The sequence below is a fragment of the Ochlerotatus camptorhynchus genome, unplaced genomic scaffold (genome assembly GCF_037179485.1).
Source record: "Ochlerotatus camptorhynchus isolate MF236.1 unplaced genomic scaffold, CSIRO-AGI_Acam_v1.1 ptg000038l, whole genome shotgun sequence".
NCBI lineage: Eukaryota > Metazoa > Arthropoda > Insecta > Diptera > Culicidae > Ochlerotatus > Ochlerotatus camptorhynchus.
Genome location: NW_027040529.1, coordinates 1,819,430 through 1,842,067, shown reverse-complemented (window position 1 = coordinate 1,842,067; position 22,638 = coordinate 1,819,430). Strand labels below are relative to the sequence as shown.

The following is a 22,638-nucleotide window of genomic DNA, read 5'->3' as shown; positions in this document are numbered from 1 at the left end:
ATTTTATGATAACGCAACAGGCAGTTGTTTTCCCTATCAGAAGACGGTACTTTCAAAATTGAACAAAATGTTGCTTCATATGTCAGTGAAGTAGAGGAGGAAGGGGTAAAACAATCCTACATACATTAAGCACCTCTTTGTCTTCCAATTTGGAGGACAATCCTAACATAACATTATCATGCATCATCATTATGTACGTTACAGCGTGTTCGTAGAATGATGCAAAATTGAATACTGTGACTTTTCTCAAACGTTTGGTTTCCAATAAGTAGGTGCTTAGAACAACATGAATTGAAAATTGGGGGGATCCAGCTATTGAATTTCAAAGTCAGAACAAAAGCTCGTATACAGGTTCTCCACCTGTTCAATGCTTTGATAGTAAGCATCATAGTTAAGGTACATCGGGGCAAGTTGGAACGGTACGTGTATTACCGAAAACTACTATATTAGAAATAATCTCAGTGATTATTCATTTCAGCTAAGAGATACGTCTACCGGTTTCACTTCCCCACGTGCTTCTTTTTTTCGACTTTAAATGATCTTTATTTCTTGTGTTTGTGTGGTTTACATATATGAATTTTCAAGTGAGACAGATGCGTCTTTTCAACTTTAGTACATTTGAGTTTTTAATTATTAATTACAGTTCCTAGTCCTATCAGGCCTGTTTTAGAGAATGACCACCTTGGTGGGATTGGTTTGTTTTAAATTGAAAAAGGAAACTACTTATAACTACTATTTACAACTACAACTAACCTGCTTATTAAAGCATGTTCTGATGTATTGCATTTCTGCACAAACCTAGTCTTAATGTCATCAATTTTAAAATCTAATTTTGAAACATTTGCCTCTTGGTGGAGATCTGAAATACTTGTGTCAAAGGGACGATCAAGGATCATCCTAAGCACTCTATTCTGAGTGACCTGGATTTTGTTCCTGTGAGTCTGTGCACATAATTCCCACATCGGAGCTGCGTAGAGGATTTCAGGTGCTATTATTTGTTTGTAAACAGCCAGTTTGTTCGCCCTTGAGAGGCGGGATCTGCGGCAAATCAGCGGATACAGACACCTAACCAAGGCATAATACTTGACTACTGTTTTCTCTACATGTGAAAGGAAGAGGAGCTTTTCATCGAACAACATCCCGAGATAGGTTACTTCGGCAGACCACTCAACCCTTGTGCCACCCATGATTACAGTACAAAATGGAGCCGGGTTTAGTTTGGGAGATTGCCGATGGAGGAACATGATTGTTTGTGTTTTGGAGGCATTGCTTTTAATTTTCCACGTGGTGGCATAATTAGGAAAGGCGTTATGGCATCGTTGAAGTTTGTTCGTTATTTCTCGAGGCATCCTTCCTTTGACGGCTATTGCGGTATCATCTGTGAACAGGAAAAACACGCAACCGTGTCCGAAGGGAGGAATGTCTGAAGTGTAGATGCTGTAAAGCAACGGGCCCAACAGACCGCCTAGCAGGACTCCTGCTTCTTTCTCATGCGCTTCTTTCTCTATGATACACGGTATATGCATTTAGGTTAACATCCAACATCCCTCCTTCTTTACATATTCTTGCGGATTTCATAAGCATAAACAACTTTTCCACGTTTCGTATTAGGGGCTGTTCATTACCTACGTAGACAGTTTTTAGGAACTCTTACCCCCCCCCCCCCCTAAACTGTCTACGTAGTTAATGAACAGCCCCTTAGTTGAAAGGGACCCAAGACTCCTTCCACTTCATCGCTGGTTGTCAAGGTGATCATGCCGTGATCCACCTTTAACCGCTGACTTGCTCCTGATCACTGCAGAATGCAGTGCCACGCCGTCCGAAGCGGGAATGAGCAAAAGCACGACAGCAGCGCTGCTTTATATCTTTTCAGATTTAAGCAGAATGATATCCAACCAAGTGGTACTCGATTATGACGACTGGGTTTGTGAAAGACGGTAATTGAATGAAAAAAGTGATAAAATTAGCATTTGTACATTTTTCAAAAGTTTGTTTTAAGGAAAATTGGAAAAAAAAATATTTCAGCAGATATGTAATTTAATATTCTATTGATTAGCGTGCTTGAATTTTAATTTAATTTATAAATGACAAAGCGTTCAAAACCTAACACTACTTCACCATACATTTTTTTTGATTTGCACCCCAGTATAGTCAACAAAAACGTGGTTCTACGTAAAAAAAACAGGATAAAAATTAAACTACATTTTGTAGAATCGGAACCTACCTAACTAAAAAATCAAAGATTTAAGTAAACTAAAGGAGAAAAATCGATACAAATCTCTAATAAGGAAAATTTCCGAAGGCTTGGTAGCCATAATAATGAAGTAATGAAATTGGGTTGTTAGCGGAATGCTTTAAATAAAACAGCAAAAAAGGTTATCTCCCATTTAATTCCACTTAATTAATTTTGGAATCCATGACAGATTCGTAGTTGGAAATAGTAAATGTAAATAGTTGTTGATTGAAAGGATTCTAAGCCTGTACCATTTTTGCAATTCGGATTTCTATCGACTATCGGATAAAATTAGCCGAGGGGTTTCAGAATCTTATTAAATTTTGACCACAGGTTAATTTTATGTTTACTTGAACGAAAAAAAAAAGGTGGTTCGTTTTCCCAGAAAATTTTAGTAGATGTGTTTGGAATTTTCTGGATTCTTTTTTTTTTTCCTTTGGTTTGTTTTTTCCGTCGATCTTGTTTTCCGTGCTGAGCACCAATGCTACCGACGTGCCAGGAAGGCAGCTCCCACACCTGGACCCTACCTATCGACCCATCAACTCATGAACCGGGGACCAACGGCTTTACTTCCCATCCGAAGGAAGGCGTGATCAGAGATGTTATGCCTCAGAACATCCCGGCGGCGCCGACTGGGATTGAACCCAGGCCTGCTGGGGTGAGAGGTTATCACGCTTACCACTACACCACCGGCGCCGTTCCATTTTTTTATTCTTTTTTTTTTATTCTTTTTTTTTTATTTTTTTTTTTGTTTCTGGATTCAACGAGCTATTAAAATTTACAATTCGTGAACCTAGCATCGTAGAAAGAACGTTTTGTAGTGAAATGGTAAGGAAATTATCTCAGCAATGCATGAATAATATTTTCCACAGACATTTTTTTTTCAGGGGAGAAAAATTAGGAAAATTGCTGGTGAAAATTTCAGAGTGATGTCTCTTACCGTTTTTGAGACATGACCAAACAAACTAGCGACCAGAAAATCTATGGAACTATCGTGTTCTTGTTTGTTTTTTTTCACTTTCTTAGGAGAATCTATGAAAAAGGTCAGAGAACAAAAGGTTGATGTACAAATGGTCGAAAAACAAAAGGTCGAAGGGACAAAAGGTAGAATTAACCTTAGAGAGTCAAAAGGTCAAATGGATAAAAGGTCGAATGGACAAATGGTCGAATGGACAAAAGGTCAAATGGATAAAAGGTTGAAAGGACAAAATGTCGAAATGGACAAAGCGACGAATTAAACTTAGATGATGATGATGATGATGGTCCCACCTATCACCTCTACAAAGAGTTGAGCTGGACGATTTATCTTCAACAGATACATTCCCCTATTCGATGATATCGGTAATTTGCGATCGATTGTCGAGGAAAGAATAAACAACGTTTTGTTTATAAAAGTTTTCAATTGTTGGTCTACAATATATTTAATTGGTTTCGTTTCTATCCGCCCGACTATATAGAGACTATACTCACTTGAGGTGAGGGCTGGCTAAGAGTGTTTTAAAACCCCCCGTGAGTTTGAGGGCTTTCAGAAAGCCTGATTGCATATCGCATGTTAGTTTATTGCGTGCTCTCAACTTAGTGTTCTAGATGCCCTTCCTCAGTTATTAATTGAGAACTTTCGATGCCTGTACCATTTTTGCATTAGTTTAACTGTGTTGGCAAGTACAAGTATACCCTATGCCCTGGGAAGTCAAGAAATTTTCAAACTAAAAATTCCTAGACCAGACCGGGAATCGAACCCAGCCATCGACAGCATGGTCTTGCTTTGTAGCTGCGCCTTTACCGACTGAGCTAAGGGAGGCATCGAGATATGGCATGTCTAGCTGAAAGAGCACATTCGACTCCGTTCCGTATTGCTCAGTAATCAACGGAGTTATACTTACGGCTTATACATACTTATTATCACTGATACGGTAGATAAAGCCATATATTTGGTGTAATTCTAGTTGATTTAACCATAACTGAGAAAGAGTTCATAGATAATTGGATTAGTTAGGTAACTCTCTATTGTTGTAAGTTTACAATTTATCGTATCACCATGGAGCAAATCAATGTAATTGATCGATCTTTCCATTTGAAATAAGTTCGAGGTTGCAGGTAAAAGCATTTTCCATTTCGTTTTCTCCGTCCGCCATAAAGGTGAATTATAAATATAATCCAGATACAGAAAATGAATTGTCTCTGAACGGCAATTTATTACGTTATTCCGATCACAATCCTGCAAAAATAAGAAAATCGAAACTCATCTTTTACAATTTTGCTTATATCAACACAACCTGGTGAGACTAACCGGTTGGATTACGTTTTGTTCAGTCGACGACGAAGGGATGTGTAGCTTCCACATTCTTCGCCCTGTTGGTTTGATATTCGCTATTGACAAACGCTATGGCCTTAAGGCACAAACTATCCTCCACCACTCGCCTCGGTGCGCGCCCATATCAAAATCGGAATAAATTACCATACGAATGACTTCTTACATATGTGTGGAACGCAGTCGACCGAGGCCTTGACGAGTGAGGAGTTCGGTGAAGAGGAATTCCCAGGTGACAATCTATATCAATAGTCGTTCTTTGCCTTTAATGAGTGCGAATGTTTCCATAGATAAGAATCGAAACGCTCGCTCGATCGTTTGCCGCGGATATTTAGCAATCAGCGGCTAATTTTAGACTGACATTACTTCATCGGTACTTTAGCTTGTTGTCATTGTCGTCTTACATTTTCATATGCGGCACGTGTCTCGGTATCATTCGAGCTGCATGCCAAATACCTTTACCACCGTCGAGTGTTACCGCAACTGATAAAGCCCATCCATTTGCCCGAGGTGTGTGGCAACCCTTTGAAGACCACGCGAACGACGGAGTACGATAAGTCTAGTTCAACCCCGCTTCACTGCTTTACTGACTGAGACAAGACCGTAGTAGTTAGGCTTTCTTCCTGATAAGAGAAAATACCAGAATTGCACAGACGTCGAGAAAGAGCGGTACACTGAGCGTAAAAAATGACGTATCGCTATGGGACGCCCCATGAAAGGGTTGATAAGGCTGCCGCGGTTCCGACATACTGTACAACTGGATTCGATTATCGATTATTACTGCATACTGTCGGAGACGATGAACTACCGGTTGTGGCGTTTTGCTCAATGCAGAAAGGTTGCCCTTATCTTATGCGGAATGTGAAACGAAGCGGAGCAGAGCTGAATTCAGGACGGTGGATGAAGTTGCATTCAAATGAGACTTTTCGATTTCCTTACTGTGACTCTGGCTTTAACCGACAAAAGTTGCAAATTAATATTTCAATCGTGTTTTCCTCAAGTCACTTCCAGAGCTTGTAGTAAGGTGCACATTTCACACGACTGTATCATGAAACGGTCGTAAGTCACTACACCAGAAGAGTGTATCTAACAACAACATCAACCCCAGACACATATCCCTCATAAATACCTAGGGTAGATCTACCAGTTATGACTCTACGTTCCTATTATGGTGTGTTCCTAAGAATTCCCATAGGCCATAACTGGAACACACCATAATAGGAACGTATAATCATAATTGGTACATCTACCCTACCATCTATCCGGGATGGGTGTGCTTTGATTGATTGCAACAAAAGTAGCAAATTTTAACCAGAGGCAGCTGTTTTCAATCACCTTAAAGAAAAAGAATCGAGTTTTGCACGCTTACTCGACTCATCCGGGCGTTTCATAAGATATATGATTTTTTTTTCGACGCCTTTCACAGACGGACGATGGGATGGAGACCGGATTTATAGCCGATCAATCAAGTCTTGTGTTTCGTGTGTTTTTTTATGACAGTGTTTATTTATCGATTTACGCTTGTTTTGATTTCTGATTTCGGGTGCACGTTGATTAATTTCACTGATCGCGAGGAGCGTACGTGTGTACACGAGTTTGCGCATTAATGGCGCCTAAGAATGGATACAGCCAAAGTCGGTAGCTTCTACCTAAGTGGCCATCAGGGACGGACTTCACCAAGACAGCGGTAAATTGAGAGCTGGCTACTCGCTGAATTTTTATGTGCACCTTAAATTTATGCGCCCCCTTTCACGAGAGTCCATAATTGTAATGTAGGAACGTAAAATACATGTAAGCCTAATTTTGGTATAGTTTGTTTGTAATCGACTAAAGGCTGACTAAAAGTAAATTAAGCACAAAAAGACCTGTGATTCGTGATTCAATTAGTTTAAAGAGTCCATTAATGGTTGCTTTACAGTAGTTTTATTAAAACTTCAAATTTACAGAACTAGATGGTTACATTTCTCCAGTTCGAACGAAATCTCGAACCTTCTTCTGGATGGAGCCCATCAGCAACCGCACAGTGGGAAACGGACACGGAATCAGCGCATTTCTTCCATTTTTCCCGCATTTGCTGAATGTTTTTGACTGCCCCACCGCACTATGGGCAAAAATGAGTCCAAAATTGCCCAAATTCAATATCTCAACAGCACGCTGAATTCCGGCCATGAAAAACGACTTTTCTGAAGGGAAATCGTTCGGGAAATCGAGTGCACGTAGTCCCATCACTGTTGTTTAAAGACATGTTATTCTAAAACCATGCATAAAGTGCTTATGTTTTACGAAAAATAGAGCTGTGAAAAAACATTTCCTCCAAAAAGTAGGGGAAAATGGGGTTAAATGGTCCAAAACACATACCTACAAGGCTCTCCGGTCTATGTGACTACATGCAATCGATTCCCCGGACGATTTCCCTTCGGAAAAGTCGTTTTTCATGGCCGGAATTCAGCGTGCTGTTGAGATATTGAATTTTGGGTAATTTTGGACCCATTTTTGCCCATAGTGCACCGCTTCGTCGAAGTCGCTGCTTTGAAATTGCCCAGTATTTTTCGATTAGTCGAAATTCCGGGCAATTCGGAGGATTCATTAGCTTGGGGTCGAAATCCATCTTGTTGGCAGCATATCACTCCAGAACCACCTTGGAGTAGTGGCAGCTGACCAAATCGGGCCAAAAGATGACTTTGCTCCTATGCTTGCAGATAAACTGCAATACACGTTTTTTCAGACATTCTTCGATGTAAACTTGGGATGTCATAGTCGAGGATGTGACGAATTTTTTATTTAGTTCTACATCAATAGACTGGGTTCCAGTGGCGCCGGTGGTGTAGTGGTAAGCATGATTACCTCTCACCCCAGCAGGCCTGGGTTCAATCTCAGTCAGCGCCGCACAGTGGGACCATTCTGAAAACAAGACGGTCAATCCCTTTTTCTCTCCTTTATCGTCGTTTAAGGGATTTGGTGTCTTGGAAGAAGTTTCTCGTAATAATGGTTCACGTCTTTTGAAATAATTACCCAAATTTTTATTAAGCTGGTATTACACTTACAAAAACTATTTTTTTTACTGGCTCGAGATAATAGCTTTATGTCTGCAGCAATGTTGTAGAAAAACAAATTTTATGAAACTTTGCTGAAGACACCAAACTTCTATATCATTATCTTCACAATATTTAAATATATATAAAAAAACAAAAATCAATTATTTTATTCATGTGTTTCACTTATACATTTTTGCCAAAACATCAGCCTTATATATGCCATAAGACAAACCACATAGGTCCTATAAGAATGCATAAAAAGAGATAAAAAGTATGTGTGACCGCTTATACATTTCATTTGACACATGGTATTCATTAACTTTTTGCAAGGCGTCTGCTTATTACTTGACTTATACATTTTATGAATAATTAGCAATAGAAATTTGCCAAAAGGTATAAGGAGATTTCTATTCGTGTTGACAGGAGTACCTTAAAATCAACGCCGCCGGGATGTTCTGAGGCATAACATCTCTGATCACGCCTTCCTTCGGAAGGGAAGCAAAGCCGTTGGTCCCCGGTTCATCAGTTGATGGGTCGATAGGTAGGATCCAGGTGTGGGAGCTGCCTCCTTGGCGTCGGTAGCATTGGTTCTCAGTACGGAAAAAAAGATCGACGGAAAACAAATCAAGGAAAAAAAAAAAAGACTGGGCTTAGTCCTAATGATGGATTAAGCAATACTAGGAAATACAACATAGTCAAGAAGTAACAAGCTGCAAAGGCCGTGAAGTCCAACTTAATTCCTAATTCTTAAAAATACATCACGAAATCTCTGACGCAGCGTCTCGCGTGCCAAGTGAAAATCAAATAAGGAAGCAACACGATTGAAAACCCTTTGTAGTCCATTGATAGCACTAGGGTTGCTCCACTCACTTGCTATAAAAAAATATTGTTCGGAACCAGTGTTGCCAAAATCCGAAATCAATTGATATTTTTCCGCTCTCATGGGCTCGCAATATCACGCGTGATATTGGAACAAAATATCATGCTTGATATTGATTTTACAAGCTCATTTGATATTGCGAGAGTATTCACAACGTTCAAACATCAAGCTGAGAGTTGACTCGACACAAAAATGATTCCATTGCACATCGTTTTCTTAGAAAGAGAAAGCATAGTTGGCTATCTCTTTTTAATCTTCACCGATGGCAGACGCGAAGGGACTGCTGCAAGCCGTTACGGAAGTTTTTGTCATCAAAAATCATTAAACTCAATGGTGAGATTTGCAGCTGGTGAGTTTTGTTAGTTTGATATTCTGAGCTGCGATATCACAGCTTGCAAAATCAACCGCAGTTGCTTGCTTGTTGATTGTTGTCTACGAAAATCAAGCGTGATCTTGGGCGTTGGTGAGATTTGATTTTTTAATATTTTCCCAACACTGTTCAGAAATATGCAATCATTAGATGTTATAATGCTATGTTGTACTTGTAAGTAACCAAAAGAGGGTGTAAAGTATGTGTTTGACTTATAAAACCTGTCAATTTAGCTTTGAGAGCGTCACAATCAGCGATATTATGATTCGTGAGCGTTCACTCAGAGTGAGCGCTCACGAGTCGTAAAATCGCTGATTGTTGCGCACTGATGGCAATATTGACAGATTTTATGTGTCAAACATATACTTCATGACCTCTGGAGTCGAGTTTCGAACGCCTTTGGATACGGTTTTGTGTTAAGTTTGTTCGCTGTTTTGTGTGTGCATTCGCTTTCATAGTTTTCGGCTGCATTTGCCGGATTAGCGCTGGCACTCTGCCTCCCGGACGGTTATACGTGTGTGAGTGGTGGTTTTCTCGCTTTCCGAGAAGTTTTAGAATCGAGAAAGAAAATATGATTCATCATGTTTGCAAAATTGCAAGCATCAGAAGATTTGGCGCTGCGTGGTTTGATTGTTTCTCCCGGACCAGAAATTTGTGGCATCGCGAGTGAAAATTTTAATTTCTGTTTATTTACGCGGTGATGAGAACGGCGCTGATCTATTGTTAGGGTTTTGCGATGTGCATTGCTTTTGTGCACGGAGTGACTTGAAAAAGAAAAGTGATATTTGGTTGTTGTGTGGTTGGAGTGGAGGGAAAAATGTGCGTGGAAGCATAGGGAATGCGCTCCCGGGTGAAGTGATTTGGTGAGTACGTTCCAGTTGAAGATTGTTGACAAGTGTATTTGTGGTGATGCAAATTATGGTTTAGATGACGTATGGCTTCAAACATTTTGTGTATCCAAATAAAACATATTACATTCTAAATACGCACAGGGCATCGTCTGCTGACCATTGCCGCGTGTATATCGTGGGAGTCCCAGGTACCCGGTTCAAGCTTTAGTTGGCGGCGGTGGCTCTTCTTGACCTTCTACCCCCTGAGTAGTTAGTGTGAATAAGGGCGTCTATGTGATGTTTTGCTGTACCTGTTGTGGACATTTAGTGCATCATGTTCCCTTAACTTGTTGAGGACACCCTGTCTTGCCTCAAAAGGACAATCGATTCTGCCATGAAGAATGTCTGCCACAAACAAGGTCCTTGTCGTATCTCTTCGACTCTACAAAGGATCCAGGTGAATTAACTGGCACCGAAGGCGATCAGGATCCCTCAAAGGCAATCGTCGAAGGGCAAACCAGATGAATCGTCGTTGAGTAGACTCTACTCTTTGTACACTGTTTTGGTACTTGGGATTCCATATAGGGCAGCAGTATTCTAACATCGACCGGACGAGGGAGCAGTAAAGCGACTTCAAACAGTAGATGTCCGTGAAACTTTTAGCTATCATGAAAATGAACCCGAGCGTTCTGGATGCCTTGTCGATCACGTACGAGATATGCTGGCTGTATGTGAGTTGACAATCTAAGATGACTTCCAGATCCTTAATGTGATTCACATGATGTACGTCAACGCCTTCTAGCATATGACTGAATGTAATTGGATGTTTCTTCCGTGAGAACGTGATTACTGAACATTTTGATGGATTTACAACCATGCGGTACAGTTGGCACCAATTAGCAAAAGCGTTGTGTTGGAGTTGAAGAAGGTGGCAGTCAGCGATGGATCGGATTCGGAGATAGATTTCATGTCGTCTGCGAACGACAGTCGTGGACCGTCGAGGACGAAATTGACGTTGTTGAAATACACAATAAATATCTACGGGCCGAGGTGGCTACCTTGCGGAATACCCGAAGTAGCAGGGAACGAAGGAGATCGGCAGTCGTCGATTGCAACTTCCCACTAACGATCAGATAGATAGGATGCGAACCATCGTAGGAGACTGCCGTTTATACCGAGCCTATCCACTTTTGCGATCGCTATAGGATGGTTCAACTTGTCGAAGCCGGCTGATAGGTCAGTGTAGATGACATCTGTTTGCATATATCTGTCAAACTCTCCGTAATGTACGAAGTGAGCCACAGAAGGTTTGAAGTAGTCGACGGCCCTGCCATGAAACCATGCTGGTCTTCGCTCATTTACTGCTTGAAGTGAGAGACTAATGGTTCCATAACGACCAACTCGAACAGTTTAGATATGGCACACAACGATGTGATGCCACGATAGCTGTCGATGTTTCTTTTGCATCCCTTTCTATGCACTGGAAACATCTCAGCTGATTTCCAGCAGGAAGAAAACATCCCACTGGAGAGGGACATTTCGAACAGAAGGCAGAGAGGAGCCACCAAGCTATCGATATGTTGCTTGAGAAAGACGGAGGGCACTCCTTCAGGTCCAGGCTTAAATGCAGACTTCAGTTGTGAAGCCGCCCTAGTTGATAGCTGCCAAAGATTGACCAGACATTTGAACATTACTGGCTGCTACACAGCAAAAAAATAATTTTGATATCATGTCAAAGTGGATGCACTACAATCATGTCGAAAATATGGTGTAATATTACTTGCCAAAAAGGACAAAATTATCATTAATACAATGCATGAACTGGCATTACGCTGCTTTTACTGCATTTGTTTATTTATGTGGTCATAAAAATTACATGAAATTTTCGACATGATTGTAGTGCATCCACTTTGATGTGATATCAAAATTATTTTTTTGCTGTGTAGAGAAACGTGCTCGTCAGGTAGGTTCTCATTCGAGAACACACTCGCAAACTTGGTTGAAAACAAACGGAAAATGTCCTGAGGGGATGAAGCTTCTTCGCCGTTCAGTACCATAGTCGATGGAAGGCCAGACTCCTTTCGTTGCTCATTCACATAATTCAAAAAAAATTTCGGGTGAGATCAAAGCTTCCGTTGTACATCTCGTTGATAACACCGATACTATTGGCGACTGGTTCGTTGATACGCATGATTGATCCTCGCATAATGGTCCTTGAGTTGTAGGGTGTGGTACTTGGTGTATTTTTTTAGCGCGGTTCTTTTGGAAGGCTTTAACATACGGAGTTCACTTGTTTGCCAAGGATGATGATTATCTTGTTTAGGAACTTTTTTCGGCACGTGCGTTTGGACAGCTGCATTGACATCGGCAGGGACGAGTATCCTGTGCCAGTCCAAATTCGAAAGAAGTTCCCCGATACTGTCGTGGTCAGCATTTCGGAAATCGTAGGAGACCTCTAGGGGGGGGGGGGAGGTGTTGGAATGACCTCAGGAATTTGGTTGCCTTCAAGTGCAATAGCTAAAGGAGGATGGTGTGGAACAGTCTTTATCAACGGAGAAACAGCCATAGACAAATGCGGAGCAGTATCCTGAGCGGTGACGAAGCAAAGGTCTAAGCTACGATTGTTCTCATTAACCACTTGGTTGATTTGCTTCAGCGTGGTGATACTGTAATGATCCAAAAGGCTTACAGCTCCAGAGTGAAATGTAGAACGGTCGTGGTCCAGATACAGGAATCCACCGTAAAAGGATCGCCAAGAAATTGCCGGTAGATTGAAGTCGTAATCTCGTCAGCAACTGTAGCGATCTCCATTGGTTCCGTTTTCAGGCCACAACTGCAAATCGCTTGCCCAATCATGGCCTTCTTCGCGAACTTGTCGGCAAACACGAACCTTCCTTGCACATCCCCACGCCCAGTCGCGATGTAAAACATCTGACCGGGAAGCTGCTTGAAATCGAGTTTGAAGTATGTTTCGTCATCGATCAAAGTGCAGCCCTTGTGTTTCGTCAAAACACGGTCGTACTCGAGCCTTGCACGCTGTTTGACCACGGAATTCTGCTTCATGTGCCGGTTCGGATGTTTACTGGCTTTGTACGACTTGAATCCTTCCCTAGCAAGGATATTCCGCACCGTTTGAAAGTTGGCGTTGTACCTTCTGGCCATATTTCGCATCGAACATATTTTAACAGACAATGACGATATTTGTGTTATTGGGAGAGAACTGATAATTAATAAAATTTATGACAACATATTTAAATATGAGCTAAGAAACCGACTAAGTCTACGAAAGTTAAATTGCAATTTTCGACAATGTATAAGTATAAGTATTACAGACGAACTGAACGCAATCAAATATATATCGATTTGTAAATTCAATTCACAGGCAGATTAATATCAATAAATGTTGTAAAACAACACTGTAAGAATCATAATTGTCTTTGTGATGTTCATAAAGAAACCTGATTGACTCGTAAGAAGAAAAAATAAAAATAAATGTAGATTTCAGTGATAAGTGTGCATGCGTTTTTTTTTATAAAATATCAAATTTTGTTTTAAATAATATTTTTAGAAATGTCAAAACAATATCAAAATATGAATTCAACCGAAATTAAAAAAAAATAGCATATCAATATATGTTGTCAACATGATTTCAAAAACAAAATTAGATATCATTTTGATAGTATTTTGATATCCGACTTTGCTCGGGTTCTGGTCGTCCGTATAAGATGCTCAAGGTACGGATTATTTTCGGAACATTAGACGGATGGAGCAGGAAACAGTTGACAGCTTTCCAAGCCTCACCTTTTAGGCAGCGCTGAAGGCGCATATGGTTCTCTGCTCCACTGTACCCACAGATTCATGATGACGTTTGGTAACTGCTCGAGAATAGCGGCCATTCCGAAGGGTTTCCCGAGAAGTATGGAAGATCTTTAGGAACGACGTGCCGGGCTGCGAGTTGCTGAGCGGTTGGTTGGTTGGCTGCTTGATTTTCCACAGGATAATGATGGACTGGTACCGAACCGAACGATGCAGGAATTTGTGATGAACTGTATTGAGGTGCCACTCTGAAGTTAATCTCTGGAACAGGAACGTCGTTGAAACTGTTGCCCGCCATGGGAGGAAGGTACACTGCTGGTCTACCTGAACTCATACCGGAATCCACTGGTACCGAATAAGAAACACCACAGTTTTTTGTTACAGTAGACCACTCCGGAACACTAGTAGCATGAACAGGTCTCGCGTGTCTCCGATCTTGAAGTATCGAATGACTTATAGTATGTTGCGTATTCGACGCGATTGATAAAGGAGGAGCTGAGGAACCCGCTATTGGGAACGAGAATATTGGGCCCTGATAGCTCGACACACTCAGCACTGGGATGTTGGGATGGGGAGCTGAGGTGACAGAAATGTAATTGTTTCCACTCCTAAACTGATTTGAGACTGCCTGCCCTATGCTTGTATAGGTCTTAGGTACATACCAGGAGCTAGTTGAGTTTATTTGTGTCCCTGGATTGGGATGTGAGTATGAAAGAGGTAAATTTTGCACACTCTTACCTAGGTTCCCATAAGCCTCAACCCTACTACAACCCTACTCCTCAGGAATCATATCGATGCTGATGGATAGACTTCTTAGCAGTTTTGACCCTAGTAGCACGCTTGTCACTAATCATTTGTAGAAACTTATATACGACTTATTTCAGTCATAAACAAGTTGCTGTAACTTATTGTAATGAAAGCGTGCTACTCGGGGAACCACCTGTTGACCAACTGATTGAAGTCGATTGGCTCGTTGGAAATGATACCGCGATACTCGCTGCTGGAGCCTGCTTGCTCGAGGAAATGGGTGAAATCAAATCCATGATGTTACCTGGCGATTGATCTGATGAGACGCTGGGCTGAACGAGTGGTATGTTTGCACTACTTGCCGGTGCTCTACTGGGGCTTGGTGGTTCGCTTGTAGTCCGGTGTTGTGTTACTGGCGCTTGCTCCTGGGATGTTGAACCATCTTCCTGTGGGGTTGAGTTTCCCAGATTTGGCACTCAGGGTCATTACTGGCTGGTTAGCCATCCAGATGCGTACCTTATCGACACTTTTGTGGCTACTTCGTTGACTCTTCAACGAACTTTAGGGAAGTCCAGCAAATTTCTGGGAAGTACGAAGATTTTAAGGAAAGGAAGGCCTGTACTCGAAAAAAATGCACAAGACAAAAGTGTTCGCCAAAAATTTATTTTAAGTCGGATTTTCTTGAAACTTTCAGGGATTGAACTAATACATATGGATTATGTTTCGGCATAATTACTTTATTCAATTTCCTTTCCATCGCTGAAAGCCCGCACCTTTCCCTTAAGACCCCTCATTACATTTTGTGCAATGGTGGAGCCGACCTTTTTGGTCACTTTCATCCATTCTTTCTTCAACTCCAGCTCGTTCTTAAGCACCTTGGACGATTTTCGAACTTTGGCCTTCATTATGGCCCAAAATCTTTCTACCAGTCGAATATCTGGTGAATTTAGGGGGTTGGCGGTTTTTGGTATAAAAGAACGTTATTGTCTCTGTACCAATCCAACGTCGATCGCGCGTAATGGCATGATACCAGGTCCGGCCAAAATAATGTCTCGCCTCCGTGGGACCGTAGGAAGGGCAACAGACTCGGTGCGGTAAATTTTGCTGTTGATGGTACCAATTGTGATGTACGGTTTACTCAGTTTACCGCATTGGCATATGGCCTGCCAGAGCCGATGTCAATTATACAAGGTCTGACCTAACCGGCTTATTGGTATTAGTGAAATGTGGAAATGTTTAGTGGTGTTCGTTTTTCATCACAATGTTTATCTTTTTACACGAGACAGCTGTTTTCTGTGACGACACGTCTGCTATTCGCAATATGGCATGTTGTGCTGCCGTGACATCGTCATTCGCTTGCTCAACATTTTTGCTTCTGAACACCAGCAAGCTGCCTGTTGTTCCAGACCTTGTATGATTGACATCGTGCCAGAGCAAGTATTTTTTGGCGAATTTGTCCACTTTCTTCTTCCTTATGCCTTCCGGAACATCAAACCGTGATTTGGAAACGTAGAACTTCAGCCCCGGTATCTGCTTTGCGTCTGCCTTGATGTAGGTTTCGTCATCCATAACCACACACATCGGTTTCGTTAACCACTCTCGATACAGCTTCCTTGCGCGGGATTTGGCCGCCGTGTTTTGTTGATCACGCCGGTTCGGTGCCTTCCGGACCTTGAATACACGAAGCCCAGCTCGTTTCATGGTTTGCTGAACGAACTAGGCGGAACACGTTGCCTTCAGAGCCGTGTCGCGAATCGAAAGGTTCGGATTACGCTTGAAATAATCCAACACCTTCCGGGCCTTCACAGGGTCAGCTATCTTCGATTTTCTTCCACTTTCAACCCGCCGCTCGGTCGCCTGGGACTCCTTAAACAATTTTACCACCCGAGACACAGTTGTATGGGTGATTCCCAGTTGTCTTCCGATCCATCTCATGGTCGCAGTCGGATTTTCCATGACGGCGCGCAAAATTCTCCGGCGATTTTCTTCTTGTTTCGATGACATCTCAATAACCACTTAACCGATTGTTATGAAATTTTGCACATGTAAACAATTCACTCCAAACTAGTTATACTCAGATTTTCATCAATTTTTACCCACGGATAAAAAAGCTACACACGGATAAAAATGGTGCATTTTTTCGAGTACAAGCCTTAGTTTTGAAAGTTTTTAAAGAACTTCAAGGCAGATCTATTAACTCCAGGATAACGGTGGGAGCTTTGACAAGAGAATTTAAGGAAAGACAACTACTGTTTAGAGATTTTTAAGGTAATTTCGTAAACTTCAGTGTAGTTCCAAGGACTACGGGGAACTTCTGGAATCTTAAGGGCTGTTCTATGAACAACTGGAAAATTGCAGGAACTCTGTAGCCTTTGCCTTACTTTTAATATCTGACGGTAACAAATATCAGTCCCGTTTTTGTCTACTGGTATATGTTAGAGATTAACGTTCTCATTGGAATTAAAGACGTTTATTGCCTAATCCTCTGTAATGTTGCGAAGAGTTTCGTTATTATCGGTTCCCAATTCTTATTTGTGAACGAAGACAGTGAAACAAGCATGGTGGGGTAGATCAGTGATTAGAGGTTTGGCTTATCAAGGCAAGGGTCTGTGTCAACTCTAATTGGTGAAAGTATTTGACATCTCTCGATTGCTAACATAAGGAATTGGTGCCATTTTACGAATGGTGCTCTTCCCTGATAGTATTTTTAAGATTTATTGTGAGTAAATTGCAGACAAGTTCTTCCCATATCACAATGTCATTTAGAGCGAACTAAATTGTGTGTACATGTATTTAAGGAGGCACATGAATTTGTGGCTGGCGAAACGCACACATCTAAACAAATAATGATTAACCAGCTCTAAATTTATCATGGCAGCACTGTTCTAGACATTTTCCAGGAATCTATGGACCTGCAGTACTCTTTAAGGAAATATAACTTCCCTGAAGCTCTTCGGACGATCTACTCTATGCCCAGGGTAGTCGAGAAATTTTCCAACCCGAAAAATTCTTAGACTGGACCGGGAATCGAACCCAGCCACCTCCAGCATGGACTTGCTTTGTGGCAAGGGAGGCTTCATAACATAGCACAAATTCAAATTTCAGAATTTGAAAATTCTGTATTTCGAATCCTGACCCCTGGCTGCAGTTTACAGTGCACCGTGGTGTAAAAGGTCAAATCCATGAACTTTTTTCATTAGCACCTTTCACAGTGGTTTTTTTTTCAATAAAGTGTCTTCAGAAGAGTTTTTATTAATGACAAGACTCATTGACTGAAGTTAAGTTTTAGTTCGGAACTTCACCACAGGTGTGCCAATCTAAATTTTTAGATTTGTGTTTTCATTTTGTGTTTTTTTATGAAGGGCATCAAAAATCAATTTTTTGTAAATATTTCCGAAATATGTGATTTTGAGTTTTTTCATAGAAGGGCCTCAAAAATATTTTTTTTGTAAATATTTCCGAAATTTTTTGTTTTAGATGACTATAATGTACTAATGTACTATAATGACTATAAATACACAACTTTACTGAAGACAGGTTCTATCTGCAAAACAGAAAATGTTATAGGCAATATCAGCTCAAAAATAGCCTAATTACAAGCATCAACAAACTTGAAATAGGCAAAAAGTGGCAGGCGGCTCCTCAATATGATGAAACTATAGTGAAAATACTATCATTTCATCTAGTAGTCATCGGTATCCCGTTTTAGCCACAGGCCCCAGATAAAGTTATGTAATTTATATGTTTTAATCTATTGATTATTATTATATTTCATTTATTTTCACTATCCTGATAAAGAATTTCCCGTTGAATTAATTATTTTAATATCAGCCTTGTTAAATTGAAATCACTATTTTCGTTTGACTCCAAATCAGTGTCTTCCAGCTGGTGAATTGATTGTAGATCCAGCATATTTCTAGCATTCTCAACCAAATCCATCTATCGCTTGTCGCTAACATCTCTTAAACTAGAAATGTATGGATCTGACGATTATATATATATCTTCCCGGTATGATCGATTCAGTAGCTTTAAAATATATTTATATTAGTTGATTAAACGCAATATTAATAGAAAATATCTACCTCTTTAAGTCTTTATTATTATTTATTTAATGATGGACTTCTTCATGTAATATCATGCACAATAGTCGCAGAATGGTGTTTACCCTCCTCTCTTAGTTTCATTTGAGTAGTATATGCTAACTCAGCCGTTGGATATTTGTTCCTTAAGGGGGTATTCCCGATCTTTTTTTCAAAAAATCAAATTTTTTTTTTTCACGTTTTTTTGTACTTTAGACTATATACTTTCATCCCCCAAGCCGTTTTCCGATCAGCGAATTCGGTGTCCAGGCATAGCTGACTAATGGTAAGAACCCCCAAATGGTTTTAACTAAAGTCAAAACTTTAAACGCGTTTTTCTCGAAACCACATTTTTTTATCGGGCGAAGATTTTTCTCAGAAACTATAAGAGATATTGACTTGAATCTTTGCGCATTTTGTTCCTTATTAAATTCTTTGGAGCTTCTCCCACTTTCAGCCAAAAATTTAACATTGTTTGAAGACCTTAAAGCTGCAAAAAAGCGGGCTAAAAATCGCCTGTTTTTTCATATGGCCGCCATTTTGTTAATTTGCTAGATTTTTTGCTGCCAACGGGAGAAGCTCCAGAGAATCTTATGCAGATTATTGATTTCATCACGAAATTTGTTTCAGATGAAGCCGTTCCATAGAAAAGTCTTCGCCCGTCCAGGCGTTTGCGGCGAACAGGGGTCTGTTTGCCGCCATTTTGTGACGTCAATAATGTCTTTTTTTATGTCGAAAAAAATTTATTTGTAAACTTTAATGTTCAATAAACAAGAATCCCAAAGAGTTAGGCGCATTACTATTCATTTTCCTTGAAAGAAAATAATTGAAAAACAGGCCAAAATAGGCAAAAGATTGGGAATATCCCCTTAAATCCGATGTCTTCCGTCTTTTTACAACTTCGCTGCTGTCTTCGCATGCCAGTAACTTTCTATCACGTTTAGCAGATGAGGATGACGAAGGAATATCATTAATACTTTTCGAAGGAAGTTTAAACGGGCTAGTAAAGTAATCATTGCTATATACTTTTTCTTCGGTTCGGTTATGTTTTTGTCATAGCTTTTTAAATCTGCACCTCGATAGTATAATTTTTTTATCTTCTATGGCAGCTGCTACCATGAGCTCAGGTTCAATTCCATAATGAGTGAAAAGTTCGTTGCAAACGGAAGCAAGCTTTTCATCTCCTATGAAGGTGTTCCAAATGGAAAACGCTTGGAATACAAAAAAGGCCTGTCATTGGGAATGATCCCAGATCGCTCCTTTAAACGTTGTTTCATAATGTGTTCTATACCAGATCTATTTCTGTTTGCGTAGTCAAACCACCACGCCAACATTGTGCAAAACAAACAAACAAACTATACAGCTTAATCATATCGCCTACCTTCTGCGAGACAACCAGTCCGAAACCATATCGCACATCATGAAGTGGACGCATTAAATCACTGAGCCACATGATTATGGCTTGACATGGAACTTTATTTCTGTCATCCACTTAACACCATCATCATCATCTTCTTCTATCGTCCTCAAGATCACTCCCCCAGTGTTATTCAGCACTGTGATCTTCGCTGTGTCCGTCTCCTCTCGTACATCAACGAATTTTACAAATAGACCAACAATTCCCTCTCCTACATCTTCTTCATTTTATTTTTCTTGATCGCTACTCTGATCTATATTTTGTATGATATGCGGGGCTGTTCATAGACTACGTAGGCAGTTTTTGACAGGTGTTAGACACCTCTCCCCCCCCCCTGCGTAGAAAATCGTCCATACACATTTTTGGAAAATTACATAAACCTGTGTCTACGTGGTTTATGAACAGCCCTCAAGAAGTGCGCCATCGATGTTGATCATGATGACGATTCCTTTCAGCCGGTTTCTAAAAATATATCTCGTATTTTCCTTTTTTATTCGCAGAATCACAGAGAGTTGAAGAAGAGCCGCTAGCTGCCATCGCCGTCGTCGTTGTCGTCTTCGTCAACTTTATCAGTATCATCATCCCAGTCAGCGCTACCGCCAGTTGTGTCCGCAAGTGTCGAAGCTACCGCTTATCTCAAGAAACGATTCAGTGAACCAAATCGTCATCAATTTTGGTTAAGTGGAATCATCGCGTGTGAATTTTTATAAAAATTGTGAATTTCGCTGGAAACGGTTACAACCTATCAAATACAGATTTGCTCTTAAAATAGTGACAGCGTGTTTACGAGAAATTCTAACCAACGACAAGGTGTCATAACAGCAAAGTGTAAAAATCAGTCTAGTCCAAAAGTGTGTTCTGTTTTCCGTGAAGAATTGGTGAAGATATTTTGTGTGAAGCAATTTGAGTGCGAGATAATTCGACTGTCAATCAGAATCCAAAGAATAAGAGAGAAAAAAGTTCAACGTAAGTGTTCAAAAAACAAAAAAAAACATCTGTAAGATCAGCCGTCAAGTGTCATTGGCCACCATTTGCCTTGGGGGCAGCTAGCGCCACTACGGCAATCGCCACCGTCCGTATCGTCGTTGCATGCCTAGCACTTAAATACAACAAGTAACAAGTAATGCAGATATAAGCTACCTACATATAAATATACGACAACCCCAACAGAGGAAGGAAGCGACCACAGCAAACTTGTTTCGCTTGATCAAGTGCCAATTTCGAGCGTGCGAGATGTTTGTAGCCAACCGTGCCGTCGCCGTGACAAGTGGTTCATTCATTATTCTCTCTGGTCGCTTCTGCTAGGCAGAGTGATACGGGATTGTTGTTGCGTGATACATCTTTTGTTCCGTTTTCCGATCGAGCGACGAAACATCGCAAGTGGTTGTAGCAACTTGGAACTCGTATGGGTGGTGAGTTTTCGGTAGCAGAGCAGTACAGAGATCGTGTGTTGGTGAAAACCTGCCCCGGACGGTGGTGAGTTAACCAACACTGTGGCGGCTGATCTTGACATGGTGTGGAGAAGCGCGTTGGTTTGTGTAAACTAGCGCATCACCTATCAGCTGTTGATTGTTTTGTAAATAAAGATATATTAATTGCCAGTGCTTCCAAACTGATGGGTTAGAATCGGATAACATTGCAATAGGGAGGTTTACATTTTTTATGTCGTTGCATATTTGATATTGAATTAACAGTCCGTTTACTTTGGTTATCTTGCTACTTCAGTAAGGTTACCTTACCAACCTTATAAGGGAGATGGGTCAAAATTGACATGCTAAGGAAGATCCCTGTTCAAGTCATAAAGTGAATCGTTATTTATGTGCAATACTATCTATATGTTGGATTAGGCTCTTGACTAGAGATTAAAATCGATATGCTTAGCTAAAATTTATAAATTCTTGTTTAAATTGGTGAAATTTAATGATTCCTACAGGGCGAGGAATCATTATCCGTGTATAATGATTTAGTCGTAGCTTTATTGCTGGTGTATTGGATTACAACATATTTATGGAAAATGTAGGTACAACAACATAGTTTATGATATTCACAACAATTTCTCAAAATGTACTCCTTTGACTAGTACACACGCCTTCAACCTCTTAGGGAAATTGTCGACGATGGACGTTAGTTCCTCCACAGATATTGCATCCCAGACTTTTGTTAAACTTGCTTTCAGATGATCTAAAGATATGTGTGACTTAGTACAGGCTCTGCACTCAAGAATAGACTAGACGGAATAGTTCATTGGATTTAAATCAGGAGAGTTTGAAGGCCATACATACTTTGTCAAATATCTAGGAAAAAGTTTGCTACATAGTTCCAGCGTATTTTTCGTTCCATGCCATGGTGCCCAATCCTGTTGAAATGTCCAATCGTTGTTACCGAAATGCGTACCGGCTCAAGGTGCAACTGTGTCCGTAAGCAGCTTCTGATAGACTATTTGGTTGATTTTGACGCCCTTTCCAATAAATATTAAGGGAGTTTTAACGGAAGGCGTAATTCCCGCCCAAACCATCATCGAAGCTGGATGATGTGATCTGGCAACATTCGTACGGTTAGAAGAACCTTTTGGCAGTATCTGGCGATCGTTATGGTGGTTGTGGTATTGTTCAACAGTGAACATCTTCTCATCAGGGAATAAAATCGTGCGATGCCGTCCATTGCCGAAATCCTTCAATAAAATCTTGGATTTTTGGTACCGATTCCTTTTCATCCTGTCATTTAGGTAATGGTTCTTCGAAAATTGGTAAGAATGCAATCCTAAATCCTTGTGTGGAATAGTTCGTACTGACTTTGGGTCGATTTTCAATGATTCCGCCATTTTTCGGATAGACCGTCTAGAATCTTGATTAAACCTAAGACGAAGTATGTTCCGGTTCTGAGTGGTTCTCGCACTTCGATTTCTGCCTCTAGCTGAAC

The 22,638-nt window shown here is 40.6% G+C and overlaps 1 protein-coding gene across 2 annotated transcripts in view; it reads left to right on the top strand.

The window, feature by feature from the left end:
- for (cGMP-dependent protein kinase for) overlaps window positions 1-22,638 on the top strand; it is a 690,301-nt gene that overhangs the window by 9,854 nt on the left and 657,809 nt on the right. For both annotated transcript variants that reach the window (XM_065234649.1, XM_065234657.1), the window contains exon 2: window positions 20,220-20,685. The gene's annotated coding sequence lies outside the window, so the exon portion shown is untranslated. The remainder of the gene's footprint in view (window positions 1-20,219; window positions 20,686-22,638) is intronic.